The sequence below is a fragment of the Marmota marmota genome, unplaced genomic scaffold (genome assembly GCF_001458135.2).
Source record: "Marmota marmota marmota unplaced genomic scaffold, marMar, whole genome shotgun sequence".
Classification (NCBI taxonomy): domain Eukaryota; kingdom Metazoa; phylum Chordata; class Mammalia; order Rodentia; family Sciuridae; genus Marmota; species Marmota marmota.
The window spans coordinates 2,670,022-2,692,467 of NW_026000119.1; positions in this window are offsets into that span (position 1 = coordinate 2,670,022).

Below are 22,446 nucleotides of genomic sequence, written 5' to 3' on the forward strand. Positions count from 1 at the left end.
CGAATGAAGTTTTCCCCATTTCTTTGGGTGTTCATTTCTGAAGGATCCGTGTCACATAAAACTTCATTCAAGAAAGCCAATTTGTTATGCTTTTCTCTTGTTAATCTGATTTTGTTTTTGTTTTTGCTTTTCTGATTGGAGTGTCAACTGGGAATCTTGTGACAGGGGAGGAAAAGATCTTACTTTTCTCCCTTACACCATTCTACCGGTTGGATCTTAAATGCCCCCTAATGCCCAGGTGTTAAGGGATTAGTCTCTAGAATGGCACTTTAGGGAGGTGGTGGATTCTTTAGGAGGACTTCAGGTTATTGGGACACACTTCCCAAGAGGATTGTAGGACCCTGGTCCCTTCCCCTCTCTCTCTTTGGCTTCCTGGCCATGAGGTGAGCAACTTTGTTACACCACGTGCTTTGCCACCTGCTCAAAAGCAATGGAACAAATCAATCATAGGTCCAAACTTCCAAAATTGCAAGTCAAAACAAACCTTTTCTTCTATAAGTTGATTGCCCCGGGTATGTGCAATAATGATGGAAAACCGGCTAAAATAGCTTCTTTCTTTCTTTTTTTTTACCTCTTTCATCCATTATTGGTAGGATCCTTGCTTAATAAAAAATAATTCCTATGGCTGTAAGAAGTAGTGATTAGGTGTGCAATTGCAAAAAGTAAAATAAAATAAACTCTGAGCCAGGCACAGTGGCACAGCTTGTAATCCCAGCAGCTCCGGAGGCTGTAGCAGGAGGATTGCAACTTTAAAGCCAGCCTCAGCAATGGCAAGGTGCTAAGCAACTCAGCAAGACCCTGTCTCTAAATAAAATACAAAATAGGGCTGGGGATGTGGCTCAGTGGTTGAGTGCCCCTGAGTTCAATCCCCAGTAACAAAATAAATAAATAAATAAGCTCTGACTTCAGGCTTGGAGGCAAAGGTTAAATCCCTGCAGAGACTGCAAAATCCCAAAGGAAAAAACTTCCCTTTTACTACTTATAACCATCCAAAGAGCAAGGAATGCTGAATATACATAAATGCTTAAACAGCAATGTTAAATATAGATTGAAGGTTAAAAAAAAAAAGGTAAAAATACCGGCAAACAAGAGTGATCTAGAGTATGCCTCTTATACCTTTTAATTACTTACTTTGGTTTTCAAGTTAATATTTATTATGGAGGACAAAGCTTTATTATGATAAAACTAGTATTTGCTGGTAAAAACTTAGAAAATAAAAATAGCTGCAAGAAAGGAAAATTTAAAGCTTCTTCATCCAGAAATAGCTTCTGCTGACACTTTAGTATGCATTCCTTCTGTCTTCCCTTGCAAACAGATACATTTTAACAATGTACCTGCTTGTGCTGTGAGTCCTGTGTATGGAAGAGAGGGGTCACTGGGGACATCTGTGGTTTAGATGTATTGCAGCAATTGCTAGAAACTGATGACAGCAAAAATGAGAATCATCCATCTTTGTTAAGATAATATTCCAGGATATTTGTATTTGTACATAGTTAAGCCACATGGCCACAATTTTTTAAAAAATGGGCTCCTTTAGGAAACACTTTTTCCTCTACCCTGTTATATTCTGTGTCTGGGGGCTGCGGATTAAACTGACAAAAGACATTACCAAGAGAAAATTGTATGCACATGGGAGCCAACAACAACAACAAAAAGTAGTTGGCTTCTTCAATGGTTAAAGGGTTATGATGTCTCTAATTTCGTACGGAAAAGGGAGGAGGAAGAAAAGGCTACTATGGGAAGAACAAATAGGTTTCTTCAGGCAAGAAAAGTGAGGTTTCAGGAGAACAAGAGGCAGATTGGAAAGTTTGTGATAATGGGTGAGAGTGGTCTTTCCATCTTTTTAGGCCATAAAACTCCCATGGAGAGGAGACTTATGGAAGGGTCACTTAGTTTCTTAGTTTTTCTCCGGGGAGTGGACCTGCCCCAAAGAAGAAATTTATGGCATCCTCTCTTCTGTCAACATCCTTATTTGTTGAAAATGTCTGCTCAGATAAGGGAAGCTCTGAGAAGGCTTCTTTCTGCATCTGTGGGATCTCAAGTGCCCTTCCGCTTAAAGTCACCTTGGTTCACATTTTGGTGATCCAGGTGGCTCCATACCCTCAAAGAGGAAAAAGCAGCAAAAGGGTTGGAAGCTAACCCTCTTCAAATCACGGCACTGGGGCCGGCTCTCTCTCAAAACAGTGCCATGTGGGTGGTTTATGAATCCCATTTTACAAATGGCAAACTAGAGGCTCAGTGAGTGGAAGTCAAAGGCCAATAATCTGAACCTCAATTGTGTTTGGTTGGACATCTAGAACTTTTATTCAACAAACATTTAGTGAGTGAACTTTATGTGGCAGATTTTGTAACCAGGTACTGACTCAAAGACAAATTAATTGCTTCTGCTCTGAAGGCGTTGCAGTCTAGGGGGAAATCAAAGCAGGCTGATGCCTATTGTATAGTTTGATGCTGTGATAGAGACTGCTCTTCTGCACACACAGGTAGGTGATGTAGAAACACAGAGGAGAAAAAACTACACCAGCTATGTGATAGCTTTCTTGATGAAGGGGACCTGTGACATATGGTATTTGACCTACAGGTTGAACTGTGTCCTCAGAAGGTACCTTAGAGTCCTCACCTTCAGTACCTCTGAATGCAACTTTATTTGGAAATGATTGCAGTTGTAATTTGTTAAGATTCAAACAGGAACAGGGTGAGCTGCTAATCCAACACCTCTGATATTCTTATAGTGTTATAATGTGGGACTTGAGGGGGTATCTCAGTGGTAGAGCATTTAGCATGTGTGGGGCCCTGGGTTCTATTCCAAGCACACAAAAAATAAATAAAGGAAAGAAATATGATGTGAAGGAAGAATAGATTGTGACTGCTGAGTCTGGGAGAAGGAACAAGGGTCACATCCTAGCTCTGTCTTCTCCCACTTTCCTTTTTGGGGTGCTCCTGCCCTCAAAGAGCTTCTCTTCTGTCAGCCCTGGCCTGCCTCCATATTATCAGGCTCCCAAGAAGAGCAGAATCTGAAATGGGAATTCTTCTTTTTTTGGGGGGGGGGGGGTGTGTTGCTGGGGATGGAAGCCAGGTCTTGCACACACTACAAGATGAGAATTCTTGTTAAACTTTGTTAAATTCTTGTTGGGCTTTGCTGGGGGAGTGCTCACAGGAGAAGCAAAGTGAGGAAAGCAGGATGAGACTGGGGAATGAAGCTCAGCAAGAAGGGGCTCAGCTGAGGCCTGGCGGCTTAGCTTTTTCACTGCTGTGATGGAAAGACCTGGCAAGAACAATTAGAGGAGGAAAAGTTTATTTGAGGCTCATGGTTTCAGAGGTCTCAGTCCATACATGGCCTACTCCATTGCCCTGGGCCTGAGGTAAAGCAAACCATCATGGTGGAAAAGTATAGAGGAGGTCAGCAACTCAGGACATGACATCCAAAAAGCAGAGAGAGACTAAGCTCGGCTCACCAGGGACTAAATATACCCAAAAGTTATGCCCTTAATGACCTACCTCCTCCAGCCACACCGTGCCTACAGTTACCACCCAGTAAATCCTTATCAGGGATTAATACATTGATCAGGTGAAGGTTCTCATAACCCACACATTTCACCTCCAAACACTCTTGCATTATTTCACACATGAGCTTTTAGGGGACACCACATCTAAACCATATGCCTACCTTCAGGTGAACCCCATCAAGATGTTCTGGGATGCAAATTGCAACAGAATTAGTCTCCTTGAGGAGACAGGACCAGCCTCTTTTGGTCCCTCCTCCATGGGTCAGTCATTGGAGAACGCAAGGGCAGGTGAATGAGAATGTGGCAGAGCCTGCTAGGCAGGTCACAGCAGCTCCTGTGTGGCCAAGGACAATTCTCTAACAAAGGGACACCTGCCCCCAGGTGTCATCAGCCCACACCCAGCAGCTGGGGTGGATGCACCCACTGGCAAAGGGGATGTGGCCCTCAGAGACTTCTCACCTCCAGCTCAGGGGACTGTCATATAATCCAGCACTGGTTCTGCTTGAAGGGTCAGATGAATAGAAGAACCAGACTAGGAGAATATCCTTCTTCTTGCAGTGTCTTTCCAGGGCAAAACCTAATAAAATGCTTTGGAGACACTTCCTGTGCACTTTTCCTTTGTGCTAGAAAAAGCCAAACAGCCAAATTCTGCCATACTGATGTTCAAGCAATGACACTGCTCAGACTTTACTGAGAAAATGATGAAGTTCTTGTGGCTGGATTTGCTCACAAAGGTCATCCTATTGCTGACATTTCTGGAGTTTGATTTAAGGTTGTCAGAGTAGTTAGTGTTTTTCTTTCGGCCTTACATAAAAGAAGGGAAAAAAAAAACAAACTCATAAGTTTTGATGATGCAAACACAGTATTTATGGATTTTCATTAAAATATGCAAAAAACAAAATTTCAAAAAATTATCAAAAGAAAAAAATCATATATTTTCCAAATAATTCTTTTTCATTTTTATTGTATTATTTTGAGAAGATAACAGAAGAGACTGTGCAAAGCGTCACAGAAGTTTTCCTCCTGTGGCCTTGTCTTCATTGATTGACCTCCACAGTTAATTTCAAATAATGTGCTCAGCAGCATTAACTTGTGACTTTGGAGCTGAGTGAACCCATGAGGCACAGAGCTCATTTATACTCCTGAACTTGGAAACCAAAAAAAATCTGAACCACTCACCAGTGTGATATGCTTCTTATTCCTATATAGTAGGAAATAGCCTTACATTACTTGCTTTGCTAGATTTTTTAAACTGCTTTAATTGTGCACTTACGTGCATCAGAAAAGCTATTCATTTTTTTCCAGTGATCAATACAAAAAATGTTCTTACAATCAAGAATTGCCTTTAACTTTATGGGGTGATTTCAGAAATTATTATAATGATGGTCTTCCATTTCTGGGAATATTACCATTTTAAAAATTAATGGCAATTAGTGAAAAGCATTATACAGCATATGTAATGAAATATATCATTAGTATATTTTCTATTTATTTATATCTAATTTTTGTGAATGAAACAAGTCCTTTAAAATAATTGTCAACTTGATACAGATAAGTCTGAATAACTAGACTGGGTACCAATGTGGTATCTTTTAATACAGGTAATATCTCTATAGTCGCATCCAGCCAGTCTCAACCCTTATGGTCTATGTCTCTTTGAAATGCTGAATTCTGTCAGTCAACCCCATACTCTTCTTTATTTTCAGGTGCTCAGAAGCCAATTATTCTCTTCTTTGCCATCTACTACTCCACACCTCTGTCTGCTCTACTTTCCCCTCTGACCTGGGCATATACCAGGTACACTATCTCCTCCTGTTCACTACAATCATAGGATTCAAAAAGACATCTTCCTGGTCATAGGTTTCTAATCCTTCCCCCAAATAACCTTTCCCTAGGGATTTCTGTGAAACCAAATGAAACTCGAGTCCATCTGTACACTCTCAACAAGGGTTCTCAAGGGAATGGGACCACGAATCAGAAAACTTGGATCTAAATCCCAGATTTATTCATTCCAAATCTGTAATACAGGGACCTATTCCCTACATTGATTCATGAAGTTTATATTAAATTATACGTACAAAGTCATTTTGTTGAAGAAAAACTTCTTTATCAAAATTTGACAAAAATGCAGATACTATTGAGATATTTTACCTTACTATTTTATTTAATTCTAACAACAACCCTGTAAGGTATACATTATTATCATTATCGTTACTATCATCATCATCATCATCATCATTATTATTATTTTATAAAATGAGAGAAATTGAGATTTTGATAGTTTAAGCCTCTTGTTCAAGTCCAAAAAGAATAAAAAGGCTGAGGTAAAAAACCTGTAGTTAATTCCAAATCTCACCCCCAAGTGTCAGTCAGGGTTCTTGGATGCAGGTGCCAGAAACAACTCCATTATAACAGAAAGATAGTGGAGGTTTACAGCACTGGCCTGTGGTCTGACGGCCAGACTTGGGAAATGAACCAGAACAAAGGTAGCTGCTTAGAACAAAGGAGGAGGAAGTACAGAAGGTCCTTTAGTTATGACAGTTGGGAGGGGCACTGTGACAGCAGACACTGCTGCCATCTCAGTGGAGCATCACTGTATCATTTCTTCCAGATTAAAAATCCTGAGTGAGTGTCAGATGTGCAGAGCCTGCAACATACAACCTGGCCTTGACCACAGATGGATGGGACAGGGGTGTCTTCCCAATTCTTCTTCCACATTAGGAGGACACTTTGACATGCCAGGCAGGGACTCTTCCGGTTTCTGCACACGGCCCTTCCTCAACACACATGCGTGTGCACACACCCACATCCACACACACACTCCCACCCTTTTCTTTCTTCCCTCTTCAGACAATGAAGAGTTTTCTCTTATGTCCAAGTCTAATCTTTTTATCTCCTCATCTTGAGCACAAAGCAAAAGAATTGTATAAGAATACCATTTTATAAAGGACAGGGCATCACATCAGGTGAAGAAAAAAAGGCACATTCAGAAAGTGATGTTGAAACCATTAAAAACTGAGAAAAATAAAAACTGATCAGATTCTTACCTGAATAATATCCATAAGCTCAAGATACTTTAAGGATATATAGATAAATTTGTCAAATCAAACAAAAAAATAAGAAACTAGAGTTTCAGAGATAAAGAAGTAGAAATTAAAGGAAAGGTGGGAATATCCCAGAGGCTTGGGAGTGGAGGCAGGAGGATCATGAGTTCAAAGCCAGCCTCAGCAAAATCGAGGCACTAAGCAACCCAATGAGAGCCTGTCTCTAAGTAAAATACAAAATAGGTCAGGGGATGTGGCTCAGTGGTTGAGTGCCCCTGAGTTCAATCCCTAGTACTCCCCAAAAAATAAAAATAAAAGAAGGAAAGGTGGGAATATTTAATTATATAAAACAATTTTAACATCTATATGTCAAAATATAATTAGATTTTAAAAATTATTTGCAGTGGAGGAGAGGCAAAACTTTACCTTCAACTTCTTAGAGTTTTTTGACTGGGTTTGAGAATTAAATTGACATAAGATAGATCAATGGGAGAAAAGTATATGAGTTTATTTAATAAAACTTTATGTGTAACTCTTGTAAGGAATGAGACCAAATACGTAGTTAGAGTTGGACGCGTATGCTGACTTGAACAAAGAATAGTAAATTGTGAAATGGGCCAAGTCAAAGGGACTTGGCCTCAGGTAGTTAATTGGATAAAAAGCGACTAGGAAGACAAGGTTGTTGGCCTTGACTTTCCGTGTTTGATGATAAGAATGCTGTTTTCCTTTTGATAGGTATCTTTCACTTGGGAATTTCATTTCCTGCTTTTAAGAAACAGCATGAAGATCAGAGTGATCTCCTTGTGTCTGCTGTTGTTTCATGTGCCTTTAACTCAAAATAGTCAATGCGCCAGAGCAGGATATTTGGGGATGGCAATGTCTACACTCTTTCAGCAGCAAGTTAGACAGTTAAAGGGTTAGTATATTTTTATCAAAATTACTTGTGTAAGCTGGGCATGGTGGCATGACTGTAGCCCCAGAACTCAGGAGGCTAAGGAGGATCATTTGGCCCAGGAGTTCAAGACCAGTCTGGGCAACATAACAAGCACACCCTATGCCACCCCAATTGCTTATATAAATTGGTAAGAAAATTGCTGACAGCATGAAAGTCTAGTTGGCAAAGGACTACTGTTGTAGGTTGAATGGTGTCCCCTCCCCACCCCAAATAAAGAAAATTTCATATGTTGTAGTTCTAACCTTCGTACCTCAGAAGGTTATGACTGCATTGGAGATGGAGGTCTTTACAAAATAAGTTAAAAATGAAGTCATGAGAGTGGACCCTAGGGCTGGGGTTGTAGCTCAGTGTTAGAGCACCGGCCTAGCACATGTGAGGCACTGCCTGGGTTTGGTTTTTAGAGCCACATAAAAATAAACAAATAAAATAAAGGTATTTTGTCAACAACTAAAAATCAAAATTAAATAAATAAAAGAGTGGACCTAAGCCAACGTGACTGGTGTCTTTAAAAGAACAGGAGTTAGGGTTAGGCACAATAGTGCATGCCTATAATCCCAGCAATTTGGGAGGTTGAGGCAGGAGGATCAAAAGTTTAAGGCCAGCCTCAGCAACTTATGGAGGCCCTGTTTCAAAAGAAAAAAGAAAAAGGGCTAGGGATGTGGCTCAATGGTAGAGCATCCCTACATTCAATACCCAAGTACCAAAAAGGAAGAAGAGGAAGAGGAAGATGGGATGGACACAGACACTGACAGAGGTGAGACCATGTTCAGATACAGGAAGAAGATGGCCATCCACAAGCCAAGATGACAGGCCTCAGAAGAAACCAACTCTACTGACACTTGACCAGGGATTACTAGCCTCCAGAATTGAGAATTTTGTGTTGTTTAAACTACCTACTTGGCATTCTAGCAAATTCATATAGACATAAGTATTTTATAGAAGAGAACACAATTAATAAAAGAGGTGACCGTTGGGACTGAAACATGAAGGAAAACTATTTATATCTATTGAGCTTTTGATTATTATTCAGGGTGGGTTTGCTTGTTTTTAAAGAAAACCTTTCATAATTTGCCAAAATGTATACATTTGAAAAACAAAATTTAAAATTGTTTGTAATTTTGAATCCATAAATAAACACAGACAACAAACTAATTTATGCTTCTTTCAACAGGAATGACTGTCAGCTATAATCTAGACACCATCTGTATTGCTCTGATAGGGTTTTGTGGTAGGCTAATCTTAGGACAACAGATGATTAGATTGGATGCTTTGAATGACTGCTATTGTGACATTTTTGCCATAAGCACTGGTTCTGCAGCTGCCCCGCAAGGATGGACAGGATGGACAACCACACAGTTGCCATTCTATCTCCCTTCTAGCGCCCTCAAGAGTTGCAGAGTTGGAAAAACCAAAAGCCATACTTTGCTTCCCAGAATTCCTTGCAGCTAGGTTCTAGTTACCTCCATTTCCTTGTTTTTAAAATGAAGATAAGAGCATCTATCTCATAGGGATTTTATAAGAACTAAGTGAGTTAATTATATAAATTGCTTTGCCTGGTACATGGTATCAATGGGAGTGCTGGCCTTATTACAATCATCATTGTTGTTTTAGCTGCTATTCTGAAAGTGGATGTGAGGAGGAGGCGGCCATCTTTCCTGTTATGCTACTGTCTTCCTCTGGCAAGTGCTGCCTTGGATCCACTGAAGTTTTCTACAGCAGGGTTCAGGTCCATAATTAGCTTCCTAGAGTCCAGAGATAATCATTCTGGATCAAGGTTATGGAAGTCTTTCCTTAAAGTCAATATGTCCTGCTCCTATTTCAGTCTCTGATTCCCTAGTCCCTGGGGAACTAATTATGCCATATATTCTGAGAATCATCCCAAAGGCCCAACCTGGAGTTCTTTCTTTACTACCTAAATACCTTCATTTAAAAAAATTCCTTTCCTCTTAAAACATGTGTGGAATAGTGTCCCTTTCCTACAACAGAATCCTGGGTGATCTATCCATGTGAGCACCTTTCTCAATTTCCCTTTGCTCCATTTCCAGTTGTGGAAAAGGACAGGAAAACTAGCATAGGGGAATGTTTCTGCAAGCTAGATACAGGAACCACAGAGGTATGTTAGTGCTGGCAAAGCCTAGCCTGAAACCCAGGTCTCCATTCTCCTATTCAATGCTCTTCTGTCAGCTTAGGTTCCAAGGAAGGTCTATCCAGACCAGCTGTTACTAGCTGGTCCTGTAATTTCTTCCATCTCCCCATAGAAGTCCATCAGCAGAGAAATGGGAGGAAAGGAACTTATATGTAATTTTTTTACTCTCTTGGTTATTCAGGATGCGATAATGAAGAACCACAGATGGGGCAGCTTAAAAAAAAACAATTGTTTATCATAGCTCTGGATCTTGAGATCTAAGTGTGAGGCAAGCACTCTACCCCACAGGTTCAGTGTCTGGCAGGGGCTCATTTCCTGGTTCACCGATGGTGACTTCTCTCCCTGTTCTCATGTAGTGGAAGGAATGCAAGAGCTCTCAGAGGTCCTTTTTATAAGGGCACTAATTCATGACCTCATCACCTCCAAAGTCTTCACCTCCTAAAATCATCACCTTGGGCAGGAGGTTTCAGCCCAGGAATCCTGAAGGATTGCATCCTGTTGTGCATTTTTATTGAGAACTGACTTATTATGGTTTAGCTGTGGTGTCCCCCAAAAGCTTACGTGTGAGACAATGCAAGAAGTTTGGAGAAGAAATGATTGGGTTAAGTCTTAACTTAATCAGTAAATTGATTCCCTGATGGGGTGTGGCTGGAGGAAGTGGTTTATTGGGGGAGAGGCTATGAGGTATATATTTTGTATAGGGACAGTGGAGTCTCTGTTTTCTGATCATCATGTGAGCTAGTTTCCTCTGCCACACTCTTCCACTATGATGTTCTGCCTCACATGGAGCCAGTGGAATGGAGCCGACCTTCTATGAACTAAATAAATCTTTCCTCTTCTACAGTTGTTCTTGTCAGATATTTAAGTCATAGCAGCGAAAAAGCTGACTAAAACATGACAAGGAAGGAAGGAAGGAAGGAAGGAAGGAAGGAAGGAAGGAAGGAAGGAAGGAAGGAAGGAAAGAAGGAAGGAAGGAAGGAGAGGGAAAGAGAGAGAAAGAAAGAAAAGTAGATAGGTTTGGTTTGGTGGGGGTTGGGGGGATGCTCGTCATTGAACCCAGTGACACTTTACCACTGAGCCACTTTTTTTAAAATTTTGAAACAGGATCTTGCTAAGTTGCTTAGGGCCTGGCTGAGTTGCTGAGGCTGGCCTCAAACTTGTGATTCTCTTTCCTTGGCCTCCCAAATGACTAGGATCACAGGAGAATGTCACTGTGCCTGACCAGTTTGGTCTTTTAGATGGAAGTTACTGCACACTGTTAATTACTGTAAGCTGGGAATGGAAACCCTAATACCATAAAACCTAAAAATCTATGTGGACCATGATGTTCTTTCATTGAAGATTGCATTATTTGTTGAGAGCCACAGTTTAGTCGGAATGACGCCAGGCATTTTGCCAGAGGGAATGGTTGAAAGGTGACCCTGCTCCTGGAATAGGGCAGCTCGGGATTAGGGCGAATCCTGCTGGGAATAGGGCGGCTCCTGGATTAGGGCGGATTCTGCTGCCTCAGGCCCCCCTATTTTGAGTTCCCGTTGAGTTCTCGTGGGGTTCTGGGGGAATTGGCGCATGGAGCCCAGTGGAGGGAGTGTGTTCCCGGGAAGTGTGTGTAGAGTGCCAGTGAGAGTTGGGAAATAAAGAGTTGCTGTTTGAACCTACAAGGCTTTGTGGCAGCTCGGTTATTTGTGCCCAGCCAGACTATGGCATTTGGTGGCCTGTACGGGGAATGCCTGAATCTGGGAGGTAAATGAAATTGCTCGCCCTTGAGGAAGAGCGAGAGAATGGGTGACCATTTCAAAAAACAATGTGTTCTTGTTTTGATTTATTTTGTTTTTATTTCAAGTTGCCTATCTCTAGAACTTTCTCAGGCAAACTGGGGAAAATGGTTGGCTCAAGGTTTGAAGTTGTTCGCCCCTGAGGAACAGATAGAGATAGACCACAAATGCACATGTCAAGAAAATAGAAAAACTGATACAACGATTTTTTGTTCCATTTTTGTTTCATTCTGTTTCGGTTTTGTTTTGTGTTATCTTGTTGGGTTGCATTATCTTTATAGTAGATCAAAAATTAGTAAAAAACAAACCGAAAGAATGTTAAGTAAATTGTTAGAGGTTCAGACTATGGTAGATCAAGTAAAAGAGAAGGTCTCTTGATTTAGTTAGACAGAAGAAGAAAATTTAAAGGAAAAGGGGCTATGAGAAAAAAAAGTTACAACAGGAGGCTGCTACTAACACCTTTCTATCACCAGAGGGCGTAAGTGTCCAACCAACAGCTCCATCTATAGAGACAACATATGCTGGGGTGCCCCCAACCCCCGTAGTTGATAGATGGGATCCTGAGACAGGACCTCAAAGATTAGCATGCCCTGTATTTGAGCAGACAGGAGGGCAGCGAATTCACCATGCTTCAGATTTCAAAACAGTGAAGCAGCTAAAAGAGGCTGTAACAACCTATGGTCTCCAAGCACCCTTCACTATAAGCATGGTCAAATCCATTACCAACTTGGACATGACGCCAGCAGATTGGGCTAATATGTGTAAAGCTGTGCTAAATGGAGGGCAATATTTGTTATGGAAGGTTGCCAATCAGGTATTTTGCACGGAGACGGCTAGGCGAAATGCAGCAGCTGGTTATCCTCAGAGAAATCTAGATATGTTGTTAGGACAGGGACCTTATGAGGGTCAGTGGCAACAAATTGAATATGATCCTGCCATATATTCACAAATTGCTGCAGATGCGGTTAGGGCATGGAAGACTTTACAAGGACATGGAGATTTACAAGGTCAATTATCTAAGTTTATACAAGGAGCTAATGAACCTTATGCTGAATTTGTAGATAGGCTTATTCAAACAGCTACCAGAGTTTTTGTGGATACAGAACAAGCAATGCCATTAATTAAACAGCTAGCCTATGAACAAGCAAATCATTGGTGCAAGGAAGCCATTAGACCATGGAAACATGAAGATTTAAACACATATATTAAATTACGTAGAGACATTAATGAACAAGGGCAAGTCTTGGCAGCTGCAGTACAACAGGCTTTAGATGCCAGGCCAAAAACATGCTACAATTGTGAACAAACAGGACACTTTAAAAGGAATTGCCCCATAGGAGGAGGGTTTAACAAAACTAGGTATCAAAGGGGTAGAATACAGGGTATTTGCCCACGATGCCATAGAGGGAGACATTGGGCTAATGAATGCCATTCTCAAACCACCATAGAGGGTACTCCGTTATCAAAAAACGGACAAGGACCAAATCTTTACCCACGATATCATGGAGAAAAGCATCGGGCTCCATTGCCAAAAAATGGACAGGGGGGCCCAATGCTCCGGGGCCCACGATATACAGGGCAATGAAGGAACCCAGCAACACCACCAGGATAGTGCCCAGGACACATTATCCATTAGATCCCTCATCAGACAAACCAGAGGGAGCACACGGTTGGACATCTGCACCTCTGCCAGAACAGTACTAACTCCAGAGATGGGAGTTCAAATCATTCCCACAGGGGTAAAAGGACCTCTTCCCCAAGGAACAGTAGATTTATTATTGGGATGGAGTTCTTCTACTCTAAAAGGACTTATGATAAGTCCTGGGGTAATTGATACTGATTATGAAAGTGAAATAAAAATTATAGCCAGTTCTCCAAGGGGTATATCAGTAATTTCACCAGGAGATAGAATAGCACAGTTATTAATAATACCCAGCCTGCATGATAAATTTTCCAGCCATACTATAGAAAGAGGTTCCAGGGAATTAGGCTCCACAGGTGTAGATTGGGCAATGCTTTCTTTAAATTTAGATTCTCGCCCAATGCTAAAACTAAATATTCAAGGACATGAATTTAATGGGCTACTGGACACAGGTGCAGACCTTAGCATCATCTCTCATCAAGAATGGCCGAAATATTGGCCATTTAAACAGGCCACTCAAACGCTTCAAGGCCTAGGAATAGCAACTAATCCCCATAGACGTGCAATGGTATTAGATTGGAAGGATCCTGAAGGATGTGAAGGAACTATACAGCCATATGTATTGGATCATCTTCCAATAAATTTATGGGGATGAAATGTCCTAGATCAATTAGGTTTGACATTAACAAATAACATCAATCCAAATGTGCCCACTATTAGGGCTAGACAAGGTTTTAGGAAAGAAAAAAGATTAGGAGAACAAGAACAAGGTATAGCAGCACCAATTCAAATAGATCAAGGAATAGATAGACATGGATTGGGTTTTCAGAAGGGGTCACTGAGACACTCAAAATTACTTAGAAATCAGAAAGACCAGTATGGGTTCCTCGGTGGCCCCTGACTAAAGAAAAGATACAAGTAGCCCATGACCTGGTCAAACAACAATTAGTGGAGGGACATATACAACCTTCTGTATCTCCCCATAATACTCCCATTTTTGTCATTAAAAAGAAATCTGGTAAATGGAGATTATTGCAAGATTTAATCTTGGAGTCAATCCTAGAGAACTGATACCTAACCATATTTGGCAGATGGACGTCACACACTTGCCAGAATTTGGAAAATTAAAATATTTGCATGTTACAGTTGATACTTCTTCTGGATTTTTGATGGGCTCCCTTCATGCTGGAGAAAAAACTAAAGATATTATAGCTCATTGCTTACAAAATTTTGCCACTGTGGACGTTCCAAAACAGTTAAAAACAGATAATGGCCCTGGTTATACTTCTACCTCTTTTAAACAATTTTGCTCATCATTTGGTATTACTCAGGAATACCATACAATCCACAGGGACAAGGCATAGTTGAAAGAGCTCATCAAACTATTAAAATGTACTTATTAAAGCAAAAAGAGAGAATTGGGAAGGGGTATATATCCCCCAAAGATAAACTTAAAATAACCCTTTTTACTCTAAACTTTTTAAATTTGGATTCATCAGGGCTTAGTACTGCAGAAAGGCATATGTGTCCAAAAAATGTACATAAGCCCAAGGTACTTTGGAAGGATATTCTAACAGGACAATGGAAAGGTACTGACCCAGTGATTGTCTGGAGTCGAGGGTCTATTTGTGTGTTTCCACAGGGAGAACAGCAGCCGATTTGGATTCCAGAGAGATTAACTAAAGCAATTTCTACAGACCAAAAAGAAGATGATTTGGCTCAAATCCATAACAGCTGATATTCAGAACTCCAGTTTGGCTATTCTTACATCTGCGACAGTGATTCTCCCACACCTGGAGGCTAATGAATAATGAACACCATCAAGCCTATTTCAAATGTAAGAAACCTTGGGACTTACTTGTGGGAATACCTTCAGACTCATATGCAAGTTACAGGAAGAAGGATGGGATATCATAAGAAGAGTCAAACCCAGGTGGTAACCAGGATGCTTTTTTTTTCAATATCTATTTTATTATTGCCTTTTCCCACATCATGAAGTTTTATTTTATTTTTTGAGCTCATACAGACCTAGGTTAATGTTTTTCTGATCAGTTCTATTTTTTGACTCTGGAGTTTTTAAACATTGCAATGGAGATTTCACCTGTGAAAAGCTACAAGGCCTTTACTATTTTGTTATGTGTTGTATGCATTGTGTTATGTGTGCACACTTCTGTTTTGTGTTGTATGTCTGTGTGTGTGTATGTCCATATATTATATATGAGGAGCACTCATGAAAAAATGGATCCGAATATTTTTTTTATTCACGTTATTTAAATGGTTTAATTTAAATTAGGTAAACAGCTGTTAAGGATTGTTTTTAAAGGTGATTAACAGATCTGTTTGTTTACTTTCACCTTTCCTTTTCATTATATTTAATAATTCTGTTCAGGATAATGTAAATTGTTCAGAAAATTGTTTTCTTAGTGCCTGCTGGAATGTTACATAATTTTTTTTTTAGCCATTATTGCCAGAATTTCTATCTTCATCCCAGTGCCAGTGAAGACAAAGATAAAACTAAACTACAGCTTCTTCGATAGCTATCACAGTAAACTGTATAAACTGATGCATCAATGAATAATAACTCAACAAGTGATGCTCAATCAAGAAGTCTATTTACTTTGGGAGGAAATGGACATATTAATGGATTCCTCTGCTTTGAACTGCTTGCAGAACTTGTCTGGACTATGTATCACTTGCATGCATTGTGAACTATCTGTTGGTGCAGCGAATTGTGGTAGTGCTGGGGTATCTTTGCTGATGGTGTCATCGGTGGTACAATTTTTCCAAAAAGAGCCATCATTTGGCTTGGTGCCGTGGCATTTTGCATCCTCCTCCCTTCTGCTTGTGATGGTCTAAAATTTGGGGGCCAACAGAGGTGAGGCAAAGAACCTCACCCCCCCACTGGCACCAAGGCCAAGTTTGGGGGCCAACAGAGGTGAGGCAAAGAACCTCACACCCCCACACTGGCACCAAAGCCAAATTTGGGGGCCAACATAGGTTAGGCAAAGAACCTCACCCCCCCCCCCACTGGGGCAAAGGCCTATCCACAGGTGTGGCTGTATGCTGGACCGGTAGTCAATGACGGGTAAGATCCAATTACAATGGTACCAACCTAAGACAGGAGGCTGACGCCTTGAGGTCAGCTCATTCGATGACGGGTAAGGACCATATGTACTATTGGACAACCTAAGACAGGCACGGTCCCTAAGCCACATGCTTGTTGTTTAATTAAACAGAAGGGGGGAGATGTTGAGAGCCACAGTTTAGTCAAAAAGCCTGGCATTTTGCCAGAGGGAATGGTTGAAAGGTGACCCTGCTCCAGGAATAGGGCGGCTTCAGATTAGGGCGGATCCTGCTGCCTCGGGTGCCCTCTACTTTGGAGTTCCTATTGAGTTCTCGTGGGGTTCCAGGAGAATTGGCGCGCGGAGCCCGGTGGAGGGAGTGTGTTCCCGGGAAGTGTGTGTAGAGTGCCAGTGAGAGTTGGGAAATAAAGAGTTGCTGTTTGAAACTACAAGGCTTTGTGGCGGCTCAGTTATTTGTGCTCAGCCAGACTGTGGCAATTATTTTTCTCCTAAATTAAGGGTAATTTTTTTTTAAGATTTAGATTCTATGACTAATATTTAGAATATTTGCTGCAGAATGGCTGCCCCGCAGCAGTGACCTCAGAATTCCCATTACAGGGCCTGGCATTTGCACACCAACAGGCACTTTCCCACTCTGTAAAGTCACAATTTCCAGAAAGGAATGGCTGAGCTTAAATTAGATTTCCATTCTTGGTCAATCAGCAATCACCAGGAAATAGTGACTATCATGTAGTACAATTTTTATGCACAGAATCAACTCTGGACAGGTGGAAGGAGCTGTTCTTGGAGGTGGGAGGAGAAGGCAAACACATTGTAGAACAAGGGTGACAATATCCCAGGAAACAAAGACTCTGTAACTTTTATGAGAAATTAATGTAACTATTAAACTGTGTGTAGATAGGAATATCATGTTCTCTTTTTTAAAAAAAATTTAGTTGTAGATGGACAATATCTTTATTTAACTTGTTTACTTATTTTATGTGGTGCTGTGGATTGAACTCAGTGCCTCATGCATGCGAGGCAAGCGTTCAACCACTGAGCAACAACCCCAGCCTGAATATCATGTTCTTCACATTTAAAAAATTATACTCTTTGCATATGAATATGTATTCTTATATAGTAACTTGAACTGGCTCCTATTAGCTCAGTGACATTAATTTTCCTTATCCAAGCAATATGATATAGGTACTATGAGAATACTTATAAAAGAAAATTAAAAAGTTAATTAATGAGAAAAAATAAAAATGGAATTCTAGATGTTGCTGGCTGGCTAAATCATGCTCACGATGCAAATTAGGCAATTTGAAAGGGACATCCATTTATTTGGGCCACTAGGGCACCATTTAAGGAATTCTTATTCTGGTAAATGAGGGTAAATAGGACCCTAGTGACTGAAAAATTTAAAGCGGCTTCCAAAAGCTCTAATTTTCACCTAGGGAGTACAAAAAAAAAAAAAAAAGTCTGTATGGAATAAATAGCCAGATAAATAATGCAAAAGCAGAGAGTTCAGGCCAAGGTGGAATCCATGTTTGAGAGATCAGGTACTGATGGCAAATTTCAAAGTATGTTTTACAGAAAGGCAATAATAGGGAACTGATAGAGGGCTTTGACATTGGTGTGTCAGTGTCATATAAATTCACAGATAAATTCATAGCTCAAGCAGAGTTTGCTCTTGAGACCGAGACCAAAATATGACACAGATGAGGCTTAGTCAAAAGGTGCAGGGTTTTCCTCTCACATCCCAAAGCAGATGTTCCCCAGTGTGGCACATATGCCAGAGCAAGAATATTTTCCATATTCTGTTGGGTGGTTTTTTTGTGCACAGAATGTTATTTTCATTTTCTAAATTATCACTCAGATTATTAAAAATCTAATTTTTCCTTAAGCTTTATAGGAAGTAAGACACGGTTCTAAAAACATATAAAATATACCCAATGGAATATTACTATTTTTAAAGCAATATACATTGCTTTAAAAATCCAGACAATTTTCATACCTGCTTTAAAGGATTTTCAATTCAATTAAATAAACTCCCTTAAATAGTAACAACTATAGTAATACATTTAGTATCTTTGATTTTCCTATCAAGTACTGCTAAAACAAAACCTTCACATGTTCTCAGGTAAACTATAATCTAATAAATTTATAACATTTCGATTTGAAATGATGAACTAGGACAATTGTTCAATTGCATACTTACTCGGAAATTATAAAACTAATATATTGCTCTAATAGGCCAAATTCAAATGTTTTCATATCCCATATGTACAGTTCCTTTAGCCCCAAAATATTCCTGTAAAGGTGTGATTCTCCTAGCCACTCCTATACTTTATGTTTTCAGAAGCTGAGAGGCTCTGACCTGCTAAGGAAAAGATGACATCATCCCATACTCTGGGGATTTCCCTCTCAGATGTGTGAGCATTTGCAGAGCAACCAGAGATTTTATATATATTTAGATACACACACACACACACACAATATAATGCATTTTGACATATTATATATACATAGAGTATAACTTATTTTAATCAGGATCACATTCTTGTGGTTTCATATGATGTGGAGTTACAGTGGTTGTATATTCATATATGAACACAAGAATGTTATATCTGTTTCATTCTACTATTTCATTCTCCCTCCCTTCTCTTCACTCCTCTCTGTCTAATCTGATGAACTTCTATTATCTTCCCCTATAAGAGAGAACATTCAGTCCTTGGTTTTTCAGGACTGACTGACTTAGTATGGCAGTCTCCAGTTCCATCCATTTGATGGAAAATGCCATAATTTCAATCTTCTTTATGACTGAGTAATATTCCATTGTGTATACATACCACATTTTTTATCCATTCATTTGTTGAAGGGTACCTAGATTAGTTCCATAGCTTTGCTATTATGAATTGAGCTGCTATAAATATTGGTGTGGCTGTATTACTGTAGTATGCTGATTTGAAGTCCTTTGGATATACATTGAGGAGTGGGACAACTGGGTCAAATTGTGGTTCCATTCCAAGTTTTCTGAGGAATCTCCATATTTCTTTCCAGAGTTGCATCAATTTGCAGTCCCACCAACAATGTATGAGTATACCTCACCAACATTTATTGTTACTTGTATTCTTGATAATAGCCACTCTGTTTTAATTTGCATTCTCTAATTGCTAGAAATATTGAACGTTTTTTCATATATTTGTTGACCATTTGTATTTCTTCTGTGAAGTGCCTGTTCAGCTCCTAGGCTCATTTATTGATTGGGTGATGATGATGATGATGATGATGATGATTTAATGTTAAGTTTTTTGAGTTCTTTGTATATCCTGGAGAGTATGCTCTATCTGAGGTGCAGGTGGCAAAGATTTACTCCTATTCTATAGGCTCTCTCTTCACATTCTTAATTGTTTCCTTTGCTGTGCAGAAGCTTTTTAGTTTGATACCTTCCTATTTATTGAGTCTTGATTTTACTTCTTGAGCTTTAGGAGTCTTGATGAGGAATTTGGTTCCTAAGCTGACATGATAGAGTTGGGCCTACATTTTCTTCTAGTAGATGCAGGGTCTCTGGTCTAATACCTAGGTCCTTGATCCACTTTAAATTGAGTTTTGTGCAGGGTGAGAGATAGGGGTTTAATTTCATTTTACTTCATATGGATTTCCAGTTTTCCCAGCACCATTTGTGAAAGATGCTATCTTTTCTCCAATATGTGCTTATGGCAACTTTATCCAGTATGAGATAACTGTATTTATGTGGGTTTGTCTCTGTGTCTTCTGTTCTATTGTGGTTGTATATGATGTGGCATTACAATGGTTGTACATTGATATATGAGCATAAGAATGTTATATCGGTTTCATTCTACCATTCCACTCCCCTTTTCTCCATTCCATTGCTCTTCATGTCTGTCGTGGTTACTATATCTCTGTAGTATAATTTAAGGTCTGGTATTGTGATGCCTTCTGCTTCACTCTTCTTGCTAAGGATTGCTTTGGCTATTCTGGGCCTCTTATTTTTCCAAATGAATTTCATTTCTATTTTCATGAAGAACATCATTGGAATTTTAATAGGAATTGCATTAAATACAACTAGAGATTTTAGCCAGGGCATTAGTCCTGGACTGCACACCTCCAAGACAGCTTTTGTCACAACCCTGACTCAGGTTTGACTTTCTTTTATAATTACAATAGCTCTTTATGTCATAAGGAGCGCATGGCTACTTCAGAGCTGACACACTTTAAGCAGAGTGGTACAGTGCCTAGAGCCCATGATACTTTTAGCTGCCCATAAATATGTTTTCATTTCTTTTAAAATCAGAAGAAAAAATTAATGTAGCAATAATGATCACATACTATCAAATTCAGCTTCAATTATATTAATTTGTGTATCAAAACACTGGTAAGATATAATTCCTAATACTTCTCCCCCAAAGCTATAATGTGGTCCTGGTCACTTTAGCCCATATTCCTGGTGTGAGTCCTATCCATGGTCTAATTTTTAAAGTCAACTTACAGAATGACACCCCACTTAGGCTAACAAATTATGCCAATGTATTTGCATTTCTTTGGCTCTTTCTATACTTACATATCTGAATCACAGAATTCTCCATTCTTTTCTTTTTACTATCTTAATGAACATACAACCCTTCTACACATTAAAATGCTATCCAATGAACAAAAACTTGAACAGTCATTTTATAAAGAAACCTATTCAAATAGTAAATAAGCATATAAAAACCATCATTAGTCATCAGAGAAATGAAAACTAAAACCACAACAAGATAGGATCATACACCCACAAGAATGGCTAAAATTTTTAAACTGACAAACACTAAAAATGGTACATCCATGTTAGAAAATGTTTTGGTGGTTTCACATCAATCCCAGGATCTAACAATTTCTCTCCAATTTACCCTAGAGAAATGAAATATAAATGTTCTTAGACACTTTATTCAAACCAGCTAAAAATTGGCAGCAACCTAGTATTAGTTTTTCATCACCTAACAAACAACTGAAAAGGAGGAAAGATTTACTTTGACTCACAGTTTCAGAGTTTTCCATTCATGGTTGGCTTGTTCTATTGCTTCTGGGCTGTGGTGAGGCAGAATAACATGGCAGGAGGGTGTGACAGAGTAAAGTCCGTCACCTTAGAAACTTTAGGAGTCTTGTTGAGGAATTCAGTTCCTAAGCCTACATTTTCTTCTAGAGTTGGGCCTACATTTTCTTCTAGTAGGTGCAGGGTCTATGGTCCAATACCTAGATCCTTGGTCCACTTTGAGTTGAGTTTTGTGCAGGGTGAGAGATAGGTGTCCAATTTCATTTTACTTCATATGGATTTCCAGTTTTCCCAACACTATTTGTGAAGCACAGACAGAAAAAAGGGCCAGGGACAAGATTTAGCCCACAAAGGCATGCCCCAAAGAATCCACTCCCTCCAAGTAGGTTCCACTTCCTACATTTTCCTTTACCTTCCAATAATCTATTCTGCTATGAATTCCTCAATGGATCAGTCCATGGATAAGGACCCTTATGATCCAATCAACTTCCTAAAATCCCCACCTCTGAGCGTTGTTGCATTGGGGACCAAGACTTCAACTCACAAGACTTTGAAGGATACTTTATTTAAAAACTGTAACAAACCTCAAATGCCCCCTAACAGGAAAATGAATCAACAGCCTATTTTATATTCATATAATGGAAACTACTTAGAAAAATAAAAGAATGAACAACCTGAATTGATTTCAAAAACTTTATACTGAGTTAAAGGAGCCTTACATGGAAGAGTATGTATCATGTTATGATTCTTCTACTTTTTTTTTTAAGTTCAGAGCAGTCTGAACTAACTTTCAATGAATAAAGTCAAAATAATTAATGCCTCTACAGGACAGGGATTTACTAGGAAAGGACTTGAAGAAACTTGCTGGAGTGATAGAGTTTTGGGTTTATGCATTTATCAAAATTCATCCAATGCAGCTGGTGGGGCACACTTGTAATCTTAGCAACTTGGGGAGGCTGAGGCAGGAGGATTGCAAGTTCAAAGCCAACCTCAGCAACTTAGCAAGACCCTGTCTGAAAAACAAAAAATAAAAAGAGCTGGAGATATGGGTCAGTGGTTAAGTGCTCCTGGGTTCAATCCCCAGTACCAAAGGAAAAGAAAAAAAACTCATCCAATGCTATATATAATATTTGTGTATTTCAATGTATATACATTTTACCTAAAAACAAAAAAAATCAAACAAATGTTGAACTCTAGTTAATAGTATGAATGTTGAAATCTTTAAGAGTAAAGTACACTAATGTCTGCAGCTTGTATTGAAAT